This window comes from Fukomys damarensis, unplaced genomic scaffold, assembly GCF_012274545.1.
Source record: "Fukomys damarensis isolate Sample0158 unplaced genomic scaffold, DMR_v1.0_HiC HiC_scaffold_6, whole genome shotgun sequence".
Taxonomy (NCBI): Eukaryota; Metazoa; Chordata; class Mammalia; order Rodentia; family Bathyergidae; genus Fukomys; species Fukomys damarensis.
In genome coordinates, this window is record NW_022900918.1 from 29,050,663 (window position 1) to 29,067,925 (window position 17,263).

The 17,263-nt window shown below is 42.9% G+C and overlaps 1 non-coding gene across 1 annotated transcript; it reads right to left on the bottom strand.

Annotated features, from left to right (window-relative positions):
- Window positions 1-383: 383 nt before the first annotated feature.
- Window positions 384-456, bottom strand: Trnaf-gaa. Its single transcript has one exon. It is a non-coding gene; the product is annotated as a tRNA-Phe (tRNA).
- Window positions 457-17,263: the final 16,807 nt, after the last annotated feature.

Genomic DNA, 17,263 nt, shown 5'->3' on the forward strand with positions numbered 1-17,263 from the left:
TATGTGGATGCTTTGGAGCGAAGCAGTCTTTCCTGCTCCTGGACAGCCCAGAGAGCCCGGCTGGTGACAGCCCCCAGCTGCCGCGGGCCGGGGGCGGGGCTAAGGGGCGGGGCCGGGCCCTCTCCAGGCTTCGGGTTAAGAGGAGCGGCCGGGCGCCTGGTCCTGCACTGCGCACGCGCAGTAGAGCCGGGCCGCTTTCCGCGGAGGCGTCCATTCCCGGAAGTGGCTCAGGCAAAATCCCCTAGTCCTACCGACTTCCAGAACTTCTGAGTCTCTTTTGGCCCACTCTCCAAATCCTGGCGTTTCACTTAGACTGAAGTACATTGTTGTGGACGGAAAAGTTTTTGTGACTTTCGTGCCAGGTTAAAATTTTTAAAACTAACTGCCGAAACCCGGGATCGAACCAGGGACCTTTAGATCTTCAGTCTAACGCTCTCCCAACTGAGCTATTTCGGCTTTCCCTCTTCTTCTTTTTGACTAAGCCATTACTGAGCATTTCACGTCTAACTGTCCCGCGTACTTTTCAACACATTTACAGTTTCATATTTTTCCTTTCCCCCACTAAAAGTAGTACTCCTTGCGCTTCGCTTTTCGCAGCCATGGTTAGCTGAACCTTGAACGTCCCTTACTTTCCTAAAAACCCCTGCGCCCGCGGCGGCGGACCCCAGGCGCCGGGCCCCTCGGGACGCGGGTTCTGCCCCCCAGGGCTGGTTCGCCCCTCCCGGAGTCCCAGCAACCCGGGAATGAGTAGAGTTGGCCAAACCACTGGACGAAGGAGTGTACAGGACCGGGAAGGCAAGAACTGTCCGTCTGTCCGGGAGATGGGGGGAGCCTGAGACCAGGAAACGCTCACCTTAATTACCAGTGCTTTGCTTGGAGCCCGCCTGGCAAAAGGTGTGGGAGCTCACGAAGCACAAAATTGAAAGTCAATATCGTTTCCCTCACAAGTCACCAACTACATGCACGCACGGACATCCTGCAACTCCCGACGTCCTATCTTTTCATTGTTTTCTTCTCCTATTAAACTGCACTTATTTCGAGGTAAGGCTTTTCCTCTAAGGGCCCTTTTAGCCTACTTATTAGAACTTTGCATTAAATGTGAGCTTCGCAGACAATTTGGTTGGATGGATGGATGGGAGATGTGAAAGAAAAAAAAATCGGAAGTGTCTGCAATCTCTACTGTCACCACCATGCCTCTCCCTTCTGAGAGTCTCTGAGCTCCTTGGTTGCCCCAAATCCAAATAACAAAGGGGGGGGATAATAATAATAACGAAATGACCTGCTGTTTAAAAGAGGTCAATGGCTAAGCAGAGGTACAAAACCCAAAACATATTTGCAGCTGGAAAAGTCTGCGGACTTAGAGTGGAAAAAATTCAGGGCAGCTCTCTTTGTGGGTGTCATACATTGAAAAGGAAGTAGAAAAAAATCCACCTCTTTAAGTTTTCTTGTGTGTTTTGAGTGTGTCTCCCTTTCACATGCTCTTCCAGCACCATAAGGAGGGCTTCAGTTATTTTCAGTGATTCTTTGTGATACCTGTGGGCTGTTCTGTACAGCAACTCCCTGCTTGGATGGAATCATGCTCAGCTCTTCTTAAATTTTACAAAAGTTATGTCTGTAAGTTAAAATCTAACGTAGGAAATCTTCCCCCAAAATACAAGAGATGTAAGAGAATGGTAACACACACACACACACACACACACACACGGGATCCAGGACACAGGGTTAGGGTCTCCTTTTCTTGGACTGCTAGTCATACCATCAGAGTGGCTTCATATGTTTCACCTGGAAAACCAAAACCTGGTGACAAAGATAGTAGCAGGCAATTATTTTATGGGATTTGAGGTGGGGATGAGGGGAAGAGAAGGTTTAGGGTCTGAGAATATATGGAGAAACCTGAATAAAAGAGACACAAGAAAGAAAAGCACAAATAATAAACATCGTGTTTCACAATTTAATGTGGTAAGGCTCTATGGCAAATTATGAGCTACTAGATTCTACATTGTAAGAGGGGTCATGGGTTGAGTAGAGGTTGCCTTGAGAAGGTAAGGTAGCGATTGTGTTGTGGATAAGCAGGGTGCTCACACGTCCTGGGTTGCCCAGGACAATTTCTATTACATTGTTGTCCCAGAATCCCACCATGATAGCACCCCTTTCACTATTCAAAGTGTCCTGGAATAACTGAAAAATCATGTGAGAGCTCCAGTTTCATTCTACAGAATGAACCATACAGGTTTTACTACTATTGAAAAGGTTTCTAACACCGAACAAATATTTGCTGTTGCTGTTTTACAAAGGAGACTGAAATTTTCTGGGATCTCATGCCATGTGTTAGCTCTCTGTTGCTGTAAGAAATACTTAGATAAGTCAACTTAAGAGAAAAGGGTTATCTTGACACACAGTTCTGGAGGTTTCAGGCGATGGTCGGTTGGCCTCCTTACTTCAGGCCTGTGGTAGCACAGCACGGCAGATGCCTGTGCTGCGGTGACCAAGTGGAGAAAGGGGTCGGGGGATCTGTTATTGAGGACATGCCCCAAATGACAACAGGCCTCCATTAGTCTCCCGTCTTGAAGTTCTCCTCCTTCTAATAGCTCCCCTCTGGAGAACAAACCTTTAACAAACCCAAGGTCCTTGGGGGATGTTTCAGGTACAACCTAACTATAGCATTTCCTCAACTGTGAAGCTAAGTACCCAGAGTTGCTGCAGTGAATTCACAGGGTTACTCCAGAACATTTTACATTTTACCAAGGAGGCAGTGTCCTCACCATCCCTAGGACACAATGCAAATTCCCAGATAGTCCACAACATCAGCAGTAGATCACTGTACACTTCTTTCAGCAGTGTCTCTCTTTGCAAAGCTAGGTTTGGGACAGTTGTAAGCAAGTTCCTGTGAAAATCAGTGGGGAATAGGAAATCTGGTTTGAGGTGTCCAATATTCTTCCTTAAGAAATTGTTATCCTGGATTGAGAGAGTATATACTGCCCAAGGTGCGCACATCCAATGAATGAGTTATTGTGGTTGTTCAAGAAAGAAAATGAGAATATAACTTTTCTTTTCAACTTAGGTGTATAGTTTTTTTCCAAGAGGCTGCAAAGATATTGAACATAAATACTTATTAAGTCATGAGCCTGAGTACCTAATAAAAGGAACTGTTGGGTATCTCTTTTGGCTTGGGGGCAGTGGAAAAAATTACAGAGACATTAAGAATGTTAGAGCAAAGAAAGTTTGTGAATGGAAATTGTTGCTGAGTTTGGGAGAAAATCACCACACTCAGCAAGATTACAGAGGCAAGAACCATCAGACCATGGGGGAGACCAGCGGGCTACAGAGACACAAAAACAGGTGCACACACATCTGAATAAGAAGGATCAGATGATGGAGAAGTTGGTGTTCAAAACAGGGATGAAGAGCTGGTGATTTAGCTCAGTGGTTCTGCTGCCGCCTAGCAAGTGCAAGGACCTGAGTTTGATCCCCAGTACTCACCCCCAAACAAAAATAGCGATGAAGACTCTAAGTTGAAAAGAAACTCTTGGGCTACCGTTCTATCATCTTCCCAATTAGCCCAAGGATTTTGGCCAACTCCAGCCTAATTACCTATAGCTAGAAAACTAACCATAGAACTAACTAGCAGATCTAAGAATAATAATGCTAAAGAAAGTAAGTTGTATATAGGTGTTACATATGGTATTTCATTTGTACCTGATTGAGCCCAGCACCTTCACACTGAGCTATATCTTCAGGTCTCTGTCTCTGTCTCTCTCTCCCCACCCCCAGGCTTGGCTCAAACTTTGAGTCATCCTGTCTCAGCCTTCCACAGTCCTGGGATTACAGGCATGCACACTTGTAAATTTTTGAACTGCTGTAAATTAATAATTTGTCTTTAACTTGCTCTTGGACTGCCACAGAAAACTTAAAAGCACTCATTTTTAATTTGCCTCTTATTTTAATCAGTATTTCTCAAAAGGGTTAAAAAGATGATGGCATATTTGAAAAGGACACAGAGATACCCTGAGGGGTCTATTAACCAACCCACACTGGGACAATCTTAGAATCTCAAGAAATGAGGAGAGTAATGGAGTGAGTAAAATAAAATTCCACAAGTACAATAATTGGGCATGGTGGTGGGGACAGAGTGGCGTGAATGAGCTATGCTGGGTGATAAATGTGGAGGGATTGGTAGCTCTGGAAATCGTCCTTTTCCAAGCATCATAGTAAAGATTGCTTTAATCACAAACTATCAATTGATGCTAAGTCCAGGGAGAGAACATTATTTGAGATCATAAGTGCATGGCTTCAAAATGTCTGTCTATGGTTTACTAAATAGCTGCTAAATAACAGCTATAAACTGTGAAGGAACTGAACAATGCCTTGATCTAATGATCAAAATTAATATTGCCCATGCAGAACATTCTGACACTACATACCCCTAACGTGACTCCTGAAGAGGACCCAGCTCATTTGCACAGTATCCAACCAGAAATGCACAACCTGAACTTAGCCAAAAGGCATCATCCAACAGAACCTAAATAAAGGTTATTCTAGTACATAACTGTCCTGTATTCCACACCCTGGACCAGGTGGCTTACACAACAACTTCACAGTTGGGAGGCTGAGAAGTCTCAGAATGAGGAGGCTGCAGCTTGGGATTTTGGAGAGGGCTCTCTTCTTGCCTTCTCTCTCTCCATGCACACATATGCACCAGAAAGAGAGCCACTTCTTCTTCTAAGCTGTCAGTCCTTTGGCTTGGAACGAGGCTACTATGACCTCTTTAACCTTACTCACCTCCTAAAAGTCCTATGAAGTGGGGCAGGGGGACACAATTCAGTCCCTAATAGTTACACACTTTGGTACAGAACTGACTGCTGACCCATAAAGCAGCAGTCCCCAACCTTTTTGGTTCCAGGGACCAGTTTCATAGAAAACATTTTTCCACAGACAGATGGGGGAGATGATGTAAGAGTAAGCCAGGTCTCTCATATGCGAAGTTCACAGAAGGGTTCGTGTTCCTTTGAGAAGCTAATGCCACAGCTGATCTGGCAGGAAGCAGAGCTCAGACAATAGTTTGAGAGAAGGGGAGTGGTTATAAATACAGATGAAGCTTTGCTGACTTCCTGCTGCTCACCTCCAGCTAGTCCTAAAAGGCAATAATACTGGTGGTGGCCCAGGGGTTGGAGACACCTGCCACAAAGCATATTCATTACCTTGCATCAAACGCTTTTATTTGTTTTAAATAAAGTCTATTTCCATTAAAAATTAGCAGAGTTGAAATCTAAAACTAGAATCTGGGTTTAGAGCCCACCCTTTTCTTCTCTAGGTGTTTTCGTATGCACAACTAACCATTTTGAAGTTTTCCGTATGTAGAAAATAACGTTTTTGCCTGACATAAAATGATTTCTCCAAAAATTATATATTAAAAATTATAACTTAGGGGAGAAGTGATTTTTCTTAAAAGTTAAGAGATTGCAATTATCATCAGTGTGCTGAATTGATCCAAAAGACATTAATTTTCTTAGAGCCATTAAACCACAAGCCGATGAAGACCTTATTGTTTTTGGTTTTTGTCGAATCACATACATCAATATAAAGCCTCTGGGTGTACTTACCAGGCCAGAAACAATTAAGTGAATTACATTCAAGAACAACCTACCAAGCTTTTATATGTTCTATTCCAGTCCTTCCACATCCATTTAGCAAACACCTAACTAACCATGTGGATTTTACACAATGCCCCAAGGGCCAGAAAACTTGGATTGCAAAACAGGAGTTTTAGAGGCTTAGATGCTCTTTAAATACTTCTTAGCTTAATTGCTTGTCTCTCCCTTTTGATGAAGTGGGCCAATCTCCTAGCTGTCCTCCTGTCCTCCCCTCCTCCCCGCAACCCAGTGCTTAAGGGTAAGTCCTGACTATTCACCCAAAGAAATAAAATGAAATAAACTTAACCTGGGAGCTTCCTAAATCCCTTGGCAATTTTTTTTTTTAATGGCAGAAACTATCTATAAATCAGTTTTCCTTTTTTCTCCAGTGGATGTACACAAGATAATATTCGATGACCAGAGGCTCAGAAAAAGAGGCCCAGACACAAAGAACCCCTGTCCTTTGGCCTGTTTGCCTTTCAACCTCCCAGGTGCTTCATTTTCTTAACGTTCTTAGGATTCACAGCACAAAATTGGGTCTGAAGATTACTTAAAACAGAAGATTTTCGAGAAACAGCAAAAGCCAAAAGAAGCCTTTTCTTACTTCTCTTGTCTGACTAAAGGCCCCACCTTCCAAGAAGGAAGCTGCCATAAGTCCCCCCTTTGAGGTGGCATCCAACAAGAGACTACTTGCACCTGGATAAGAAATTTTATAAACTAGTATCATCACAGTCATACTTTCCTTGATCTAAAAGCCACTTGGGCCAGGGATTTAGCTCAGTGGTTCCACCACCTGCCTCGCAAGCACAAGGACCTGACTTTGATCCCCGGTACCAAAAATAAATAAATAAAGCCACTTGTTTTACTTCCTTTCCTCCTGTGTAGTCGGTGCAAAAGTCTTTATCCTTAGCTGACCAGCCAGTGAATGAGACCATATGCATGTGAATTAACTTTTTTCATTTATTTATCTGTTGTTAGCTAATGTGCAACCCCACCACCTCCATCGCTGAACCCTACATTGGTATGGGGAAGGTTTCCTCTCAACACTTTCTACTATTTTCATCTACATCTCTTCATCCTAGACTTTTGTATTCTTCCATCCCCAACTCTGTCTCCTCTCACTGGCCAACTCTTGTCCCCCACACGCATTGACTCGGGAGTGTAGAGTTTATCATAAAAACTGTGGAGACAAGTCAGCTCTTCACCCTTTTTCCCTACCCTTGCGCACATGTGAGGTAGGCCACAGTTTATCCAGAGGAGTGGAGTAGAGGGCGGGACAGTGAGTGACCCTTTGATGCTTCCTGTGGGCAGGACGCTTCACAGTGTGAGGCAGGAACTTCCCCAGACCCAGTCCTCTCAGTCATTTCTACCATGGGGGAATATGGGGAAATGCCCAGGATCTCCTAGATGAAGAAGAGGTTAGAAAATTGGGTCCTAACCTCAGATTTCACCACTCAGTTCTCCAGTTCATTCTCATCACTTACAACCAGAAAAGTTTACTATGCCTAGATTTTTTTTTCCCCCCAATACCAGGTGTCAAAGTAAGAACCTTGTGAGGCAGGCGGTGGAACCACTGAGCCAAATCCCCAGCCCTTATGCCTAGATATTTTTTCCCCAAAACACATAAAGCTGTGTACAACTCAGAAGAGAAGTTACAGCCTAGCTTAATTTTGTTACGTTTTTCTCGCTGATGACTCAACACTAGATTCTTTTCTGACAGATAGCAGGGACTTGATCACATCGCCAACAGAAGCACCCTGCTGAGACTACACATACTACTTTCATGAAGGTAACTGTCTGAATAACTAGATAAAGGGTATTACTCCAATTTGAGAATAATCAATTCTTCCCTACTTGACTTGTTAGGAAGTCAAGAAGTAAAATCAAAGATCTGTTATGTATATCAAAAAATACAAGCTGACATTCAGTCACACCAGTGTTTGCACAGTATCGATCCCCACTGTGAATCAATGATCAGAGAGGTTAATGCTCCCAGTGACACACGGTGACTTGGTGACAGAAATGGGACTGGAACTTTGGTTTCAGGTCCCAGGTCAGAGCTGTTATGTGTGTCATGCTTGTCCTTATATTGGACCAGCCTTATCAGAATACAGAAGTTTGCTCAGATTTGGGATTCATGTAGTGGGGAGACTGTTAGCTCCCTGTATCTCAGGATTATGTCACAATTGTGGGTTGAAAGTGATAGGGGAAAACTACATTTCTATGGAACATGTTCAGACTTACCTCCTTGCCACTGTTTCCTAAAAACAAATTACATAACTGTACTTACATAGCATGTGCATTGCATTAGTATTCTAAATAAAGATAACTAAGGGTATATGGAAGAGTTGTTTAGGGTTAGATGCAAACAACACTCCATCATTTCCAGAAGAGATCTGAACATCACTCAAGTTGATATCCTTGGGTGCCCTGGGAAGGATCCCTCTGGAACAGCGAGGGATGGTTGTTTCAGTTTTGAGGCAAATGCTCTTCAGGATCTTATTCGGTGCTGAATCTTGCTACTTACACTAAGCTGACACATTCCCTGAACACAGGCAGAACTTTTACATCAACTTTGCTCTGAGAATGTCGAGGCCTAAGTGCTTTCAATTAAAAATCTGAGCCCAGAAAACAGATGACTAGGAATCACTCCTACTCCAGTATGAATAGAAGTCCTTCAGCCTGGCTTTTACAGGCTGCACAACATCATTCATTGCTATAGCTATGGTCTTAACTGCTCCTCATAGACCTGTGTCTTAAAGGTTTGGTCCCTGAGGTGGTACTTCTTTGGCAGGTGGCAAAACTTTAAGGAAATAGGGTCTAGCGGAAGAAGTTAGTATACTGGGGGCTTATCCTTGAAAGGGATATTGGGACACTAGTCCCTCCTCTCTTTGGCTTCCTGGTCACATTAAGCAACGTTCTTTTCCACCTGCTCCTCTGTTATTTACAGCTTGAAAGCAATGGGGCCAATGGACTATAGAATTAAATCTCTGAAACTGTTAGCCAAAATAAACCTTTCCTCCTTCTGATTATCCCTGGTATTTTCTCACAATAATGGAAAGTTAACACACCTAGGAAGGGTTCTTGCTAAGTGTTTGACCTGAAACCATTCAAGACGCTAAATAGAACAAATTATGAAATGAAATGATTATGTGTGAAATTCAGAAATGGAGAAAGAAAATAGATGACACTATGAAAAAAATTATCAGATATATCACAGTATGATACATTCTGAGAGCGCTGGCTCACTATTCTATTCTGCAAATAACAGTTTCTTGGGGGGAAAAATGAGAACATCAAAAAGATGGAGAGACAGTTCTATATTTACCAGACTAAAAAAGATATTACCACTAGTAATTGGTGGAGCTTTATTGGATTCTGTTGTGTTAGAAAAAAAAGGCTATACATAAGAGACTTTGGAGGGAAATGGTGAAATTTGAACATGTCTATTCAATAGTAGGAAATGACTTAATTTTCTTAAGTTTAAAATGGTATTACCATTACATAGGAGAATACTATTGTGTTTAGGAGGTTTGTGCAAATAGAGAACTGTCATAATGTCTGCAACTTTCTCTCAAATATCTCAAACACAAACATAATAGAGAAATCAAAATAGCAACATGCGAATTTTGTTAAACTCTGGTGGAAAACTATCTCTCAATATTTCTGTATGTTTTAAATATTTCATTAAAATTTTTTGAATAATGATGAATGGTCTTATCTCACAGATCCTAGAAACTTCTGAATTTTAGTCCTATTTTCCATGAAAGACTAGGGATTTTGTTCCTTATTAATGGAGTTTTAGGCAGGAGAAGATGCCTAGAGGTGTAATTTGTAAGAAGAGAGAGATTTTTCCCAAAATCTATAATCTCTTTGTCCATTTATTGCTACAGCTTGTCCTGTACTTACCAAGACATGGTTTTAGGGTACTCAAACCGGAATACATGGTCTGATAAAAGGGTTTTTTCTTGGGCTCTATTTTTCCTTTAAAAATCTAAACATGTAGATATGTTTTTGCTTAATATTCATGAACCACCTTTATTGAAAAATAACTTGTCAAAGTATGCTGTTTCAAGGATTTGCACAGTTTCCACACCTTGTGGTCAATTCCAATATGAATCACAGCACACTTTAACTTTACAAGGTCATCTTAATAATCTATCATAACACATGTTGGGGATAAAAAAGTCTTCCTTTTATTCTTAACTTTTAATTTCCTTTTTGAAACAAGTTTTCAGTTTTGACCTTCACAGTTACTAAGGAAAATCAGATTATGGTAATTATAATATTGCTGGAACATCGTCTAAAACTATGGTTCGATTAGTCTTTTAATTTAAGAAATCATAATTCCAACTCCTGAGAATTTTAAACTGGCTTAACTTTAGCTGTGTGATACACTATTCTTTTTTATGATAGCAAATATTTTCAGAGTAAGTTAGAGGTACTATACTTATTTAGAATGTTATAAGGGTAAAAGGAAAATCCTCAGAACAAAAGATTAATTTAAGAGAAATGTGCATTTTCTAAATATTAAGACTTACAATATTTATTTGATGTAATATCTCAATAGCTAAAATGGACATTTTTTTCTCTGGTGGGCTTTTTTTTGGCAAAAATATTTGCTTTATATATTCACTGATTTATTAGGATTTTTCTTTGTTTTATTTTTAAGTGAGAAAGGCAAAGTTCCAGTGCCATTTATTACAACTTGAAAATATTTTGAAAATAGGAAGATGTTTCTCAAGGGTTTAGCCTAATTCATTTAATATTTCACATCTCTATAATTTTTTTCCTCATTGAGTTTATTGGTACATTTTAGGTATACAGTACAGTTACATTCATCATTGGGATTTTGTACCTTTACATGACAGTTCTTGGTTCTCATTTTTTCCCCTTGTCCCTGCCCTCCCTTCACCCCCTCCTCCCCTCCCCCTTTACAAACACTTCATTTTCATTTCTTCATTTTCTCATATTTTTTTCTTTTCCCTTATTACCTTTCCCCTACCCTTCCCACTTTCCCTACACCTTTAGCCCTTTTCTTTCTATTTCACAATGTCCATTATCTCATTAGGATCTTATGTACTATTATAATTTTTCACACCAGAGAAACTATTCGGCATTTACACATGTGACTTAATTACTTCTCTTAGGAGCATATCCTCAATATGTCAGGGATTTGGCTCAGTGGTTCTGCTGCCTGCCTCTGTAATTTTTATTCAGTATTGTAATCTGGAAATGTGATTTTCCTCCTTCCCAAGTACAGTAGTTAACTCACACAGCTAAGAGAATAATATTTTCATTTTTAGTCAATAGATTAAGGGACTAACCAAAGTGCAGGACTCTTATCACACACTGAATTGGAAGGCTTTCCAGTAGTTTAGAGCCATGGGAAAGAGAGCCAAAATTAGAATTGCTTCTCTGGCTCCTGAAAATTGATTTAATAAAGTGAAGATGATGAAAGAGGTCAAAGGACGGATTCTCATTTTCTGAAGTTAGCTTTTTGTTTTTGTTTTGTTTTCTTATGCTCTTCAGCCTGGTCTTGAACTCAATGTGTAACCTAGGCTGCCCCGGAATGCAGAGAGATCCTATTGCCTCAGCTTCCCAAGCACAGGGATTACAGGCATGCGCCACCAGGCCCATGTGAATTTAGAACAGGAAGATTACCCTGATAGAATAAAACGCTTCCCATTGTGGGGAATGCCCTTTTTAGCAGGGTACGAATTAGAACATAGCAAGTTTAGCTACAAACATATGAATATTAGAAATACTATTAAAGCTAAGAAAGGATCACAGAACAATTACTCGCAGATAGGAATTTCTATAAAAAAGCTCCAAAGTGAAGATTAAAGATCAGACCCCAAGCTCACCACCTCCCATAGCTCAACCTCTTCTAAACATAACTTAGCATGGCCCACTCTTTGGAAGTCAACATTTAAAGCATTAAAATCACACCCAATTCAAGAAAAGCCATCCTCATGAATTATTGGTTAAGTTTTTTAATCTAAAAATTCTTCGGTCTGCGCCCCACACCATCCATTTGCAGGGCTGTGCTCTGGGCCCTACCATCAGCAGCCTGATTCACTGCAGCAGCACCGTAAGTTAGATCCCTGCGGGAGTCCAGTCTTGTCTGCCTTAAATTCATCTTCCACACTGTTGCCAGAATAAGCTCTTAGAAACGTAATTCTGCAGTCAGTAAAATCGGCAAAAATCATCATAACATGTAAAAGCGCTCACGATCTATTGCTCAGGGAAGACACATAGGAACCAGTCTGTCCATGATCATCCCTTTTGGTTTTTAAAACTGTGCACATGTGCACCAAAAAGCAAAATAAAGGACATTCATCAAAATTGTAAGAGGTTAACTTTCTTTCCAGTGGTAGATCACGGTCTCATCTTTTGGATTTAATTTCTAAATTTTCAGCAGTAAGCACATATTCGCCACCCCCTAGAGCGGTGGTTCTCCAACATCAGGGGGCACCAGAGTTACTGGCCCAGCCTTGGAGGTTCTGATTCTGTAAGTCTGAGGTAGGCCCAAAAGTGTGCATTTCTAAGAAGTTTCCGAGAGATGCCAGTGTCGTAGCTCTAGGGACACATTAGTAAAAAATAGAATTGTGGTAAAATAAATGTAACGTAAAATTTATCATTATAACAAGTGTACAATTCATTCACAATGTTGTGCAACCATCACCATTAACCACTTTCAGAACTTTTTTTTATTACCCTAAACAGTACCTCGCACACATTAAACAAATAATTACCTATTTTCTCCTCCCTTTAGCCCCCGATTCACCTCTATCATACTCTTTCTCTATGAATTTGCCTCATACCATTTTACCCTCGTGTCTAGTTCACTTCACTTAGTGTAATGTCCTTGCTCAGGGACCTTACCTCATCCATGTTGTAGCATGTGCCAGAATCCCACTTGAATAGTATTCCGTTGTACACATTTACAGCGTTTTGTGTATTAATTCATCGTCAATAGGTATTTGTGTTGTTTCCACTTTTTGGATAGCCTACCGACATCGGGGTCTCCCTTTCTCTACCTCCTCGCCAATACTTGTTACTTTTTTTTTCTTAATAACGCTAATGGGTACAAAGTGTTATTTTATCTTCAGTTCTCATTTCCCTAATGAAGTAATGAGAATTACTGTGGCAGCGTGATCCTTGTGACCTGTCATTGCCCCAACGCTGTCACTTACAACTTGGTGCTTTCAGTCTGCCAGCCTCTCTGCCTGGAATCATTCTCAGCTTCCTTAACCTGCTCCTGTTCGTCCTTGAAGACACACCTTAAACATCGTATTCACAAAGCCTTCTTGGATACTGTAGATTAGGGAACCTCAAGGAGAGCCTCAGGGTCGTGTACTAGTAGAGGCCATGGGAGGTGCTCGTATGTGAGGAAAGAACAGTAAGCAATTGGACTAAAAGAACTGGCGTCAGTGAAAATCTGGATAGTGAGCAGCTGATCTCCAGCAGCCCCTCCTTCACCACAAATAGCCAGATGGCGATTATGAAGGTGGATTTCCCTTCAAGCAAGAGCTTGCCACTCAGCTGCAATAGTGCACTTAGCGGACAGCCTCCCGTTAGCTTCAGGATTCCCTTCACTGTTTCTGATCAGTCTCTAGACAATGACTGGAAGTTGACAGGGAAGCTGGCCATTTCCGACCATGGGGACTTCCCTAACATGCAGCCTTTGCCCTGGACCTTCCCATTGAGTTATTTGTCCTGTCTGTATCACAGGTTGGGCTCTCTGCCAACTCTTCCTCCTTTCTTTTCACAGCTGATAGATCTGCATGCAGCCCCAGCAGTTCTCCTGCCCAGTTCTACATCCTCCCTTTCCTTTCGTAAGTATTTCTCCATCCTCCTTAATAAACTGCCTGCATCTCAACTCTGTTTCAGTCACTGCTTTGCAGAGGATCCAACTGGTACAGGTGGTTCCAAGAGTGATCAAATAATGCAGCTGGAAAGATGGGTTTGGAACTGGATCGCCTTCTGCCTGGCCGGTCAAGAGACCGTCGTGGCGGGGGCGCGTGAGGAGCACAAATAGTCCCTGGTGCTAAGTGGGCTTTCCCAACTGCTAGGACATTCATGGAGGGTGACCAGGGAGAAGACTCCTGTGGAGGGGACCATACCGTCCATGCTAGTGAAATAATGTGGGACTTTGAAAAGTTCGTGGGAACAAGTCATACAAGGCACTGCTTGGTCTTTATTAAACTGAGGGTAACTGGCTGACAAGTGACAGCTAAGTGAGAGCATTGTCACTCAAGGTAGAAGAGAGAAAACTTAGGATTTGACCGTTAAAAAGCTTCAAAATCTTTAAAAGTCACCCACTCAGCCCCATCCATGTGTCCAGATCCCAGCTTTTCCCAATCAGCATTCTGACTCTGGCTTAACAGACTGGTCTCAGCTGGGCTGCTCCCCTAGACAAGATAAAAAAATAAAAACCAAAACGGCCTCTCGGAGATGGTGAAGATGTGGAGGATCTCAAGGATGCAGACGCAGATCCCTACCACATCCTGGTAGAGGCCAATCTAGTCCCTGCTAAAACTGGATGGACCCTGGAGAACAACAGCAGACAAATGCCAGGTGAATCAAGTAGCAACTCAGATGGGAGCTGGGCCATTAGGCCTCTGGAACAAGGCATTCAGGCTTTAATTCGGTCAGTTATGTACTTTTCCACCCAAATCAGGTCAGATAAAAAATTAGATGCATTTACGACTTCATCTTGGGGCTCTATGAACTGGTTCTGTTCTAGGAAACTTGGTTCTTCTGAACATGCTGCAGGGTGTCACTAGGATCTATCACCTGATGGCACCACGGTGACCAGCATACTGGTGGCACCAGTAAACCAATTCACTCCAGAAGGTGGAAGATAAATCCAATGAATGACAATTCAGTAAAGGTCAGGGTGTGCCAGGATATGCTTTATCCTAGACCTTCCTGCACACAGAGAAGCAGCACCTGGCAGGCCTCTTTGAGTTCCACAAACAACACATTCTACAGTTAGGGATACTATTCCAGCCTGTATCCTCAGTGACCCAAAGGCTGCCAGCCTCACTGGGTCTGGAGCAGGACAGAGCTCTGAAATAGGTTCAAGCTAGGATGACAGCATCTCTGCTAATTTGGCTATATGATTTGGTGGATTCTAGTGTTGGCGGCTTTGCTGGTAAAGAGGCAGAATAGATTATATGGTGAACTCCACCAGCAGGAGAATCACCATATCATTCCCAGGGGTTCTACACCAAGACCATTCCTGAGGCAGGTGTGGTAGCGCACACCTGTCATCCTGGCAGGGAATTCCAGTGAGAGGCTGAGGAAGGAGATCACTGCAAATTTGAGGCCGTGCTGGGCTACACAGTGAGTTCAAGGCCAGCCGCCTGAACTACACAGCGAGACCCTACTTCAGAAAGACCATTCTCCAATTGTAGTAAATTCTATACCTTTGGAATTCCATTTCTGGCCCTGACAAAGACAGAATGCTTGGCCATGGGACATTAAGAGACCATGCATTCAGAAGTGCCCATATATGCGGAGTTCATTTGGACTGTTAAGGGCTGAACTGTACCTCCCTGGCCAAATACCTATGCTGAAGTACTAATCCCAAGTACTGTAGGATGTGATCATACATAGAGGTAAGATTTTTAGAGCAAGAAAATGAAGTCTTTAGGGTGGGCCCTAATCCGATATGACATCTGGTGTCCTAAGGAAATTTAGCTGTGGATGTGTATATAGAGGAAGACCATTCCAGGGCAGCCAACTGCAAATCGGGGAGGCCTCAGAAGAAACCAATTCTGCTGACCCCTTGATTTGACTTTAGAATTTAGCCTCCAGAATGAGAAACTAAGTTTTCAGTTGAAGCTACCTACTCTGTGATTTTATGGAGGCCGCTACAACCCAATGTCTCCACTCACTCACAGCCAGGTGGATCCAGAGCATTCCACTGTAAGGTGGAAATGGACAGTCAGGGCTCTGAGGCAGGAGGATCGCTGTGAGTCCGAGGCCAGCCTGGGTTACACAGTGAGCTCAAAACCAGCCTGAATTGCACAGCGAGACCCCTGTCTCAAAACAAAACAGATGGAAAGGGAACATGTGGTTAGAGTTTAGGCAGAATCAGAGGACATGAGTAAGCTTCAAGAGCAGGCGGGCCACTAGTGCTCCACTCTCAATACCTATAGTCACATAGAGGGCATCGTACAACCACTGAAGGGGAGGAGACAGCCCATCTTAGTTTAAAAATGGGTGGGCTTGTCGGGTGGGTGCAAGCAAATGGTTGTAGCTGCATTAAAGCCACAATGGTGAGGCCTTATCAAAAACATGTAAAGCAGAAATCTCAAAGGACAGCACTTTGAAGTATAACTGGTCATGCATTCTGTCTAGAAGTAATCTTCACTGAGACTGTGCACTAAGTTATGGGCAGTGCAAACAGCCTCGTTATCTACTCTGGGCCTAAGAAGAAAATGACAAGGGTTAGGGGCGTGTGGATGGGCGTATGGGAGAATGGGCAAGGGTGGGAGTGTGAAGATCTGTGTAACACATGGAAAAAGCACAGAAGCACTCAACGCACAAAATGGCTTGGTTCACTTCTGCCAATCTTTATCATCAGCAACCCAGAACTACCTCAAAAGGCCCCCGAACAGAAGGCATAAATGCAGAGAAGGGACCTTCCCTTGGCACTGTTATTATTCAGCTTTCCCGTGGGTGGACATAATGACTGATAGGCACAATTTTAAAGGAGGCGTTTAGTATGCTCATAGTTTCAGACCATGGTCAGCTGGCTCCAAAGCAGAAACATCATGAAAGAGGGGAGTGGACCAAAGATACTTAGTCCAAGGCAGCCAGGAAGCAGAACGGAAGAGTGCCAGAGTGAGGGACCAGACACGAGCCTCAAGGCCACATCTCCATGTCCCACCCAGACAAACCTAAGTGAGCTCCACGAACCCTGGGGTGGATGCCAAAGCCAGTGAAGCTGAAACTCGACCCTAACTACACAGACCCGCACTATGAATGTCACTTACGGTGGCCAATCTAGCTCTACCACCTGTGAGCATTCGGTCTGCTGGCCAGGGACAAATGCTGAACCCCCAGCACGGTACTGTTCGGAAGAAAAAAATCAACCTGTTTACTTGGTGGAAAGCTGATTTGATTCTCACAGCAGACGCTTCTGCCATGCGGAATGTCACGTTCCTCCGGGCTTGCCCTTCTGCCTTTGAGCCTCAGCCTGCATCACCGTCCTGCCAGGCTTGCTTCCTCCCTCTTATCTTTAGGAATGACCTCTGCATCTGCCCTCTTGAAGACATGAGAGGCGCTTATTCTCCTCTTTATCTCTACATGAGAAACTGTGTGGAGGAACTGGAGGCAGAGTGGGGGCACCAGGCACTGTGGGAGGCTGGTGTTAAATATATTTAAAAAGTGTGTTCAGACTTTTAAAAATGGAATCAAGATGCTGCTATACTAAAATCTGTACTTAGTTTCCTTGTTTCCTTCTACTTTTCTCAGCCCAATATCCCATCAGTTACTTTTTCAAGTCATCTTTTTTTTTGCGGGCGGGGGTGGGGTTGAGACAGCGTCTCACTATGTAGTTGAGACTGACCTGGAACTCACTGTGTAGCCCAGGCTGGTCTTGAACTCACAGTGAT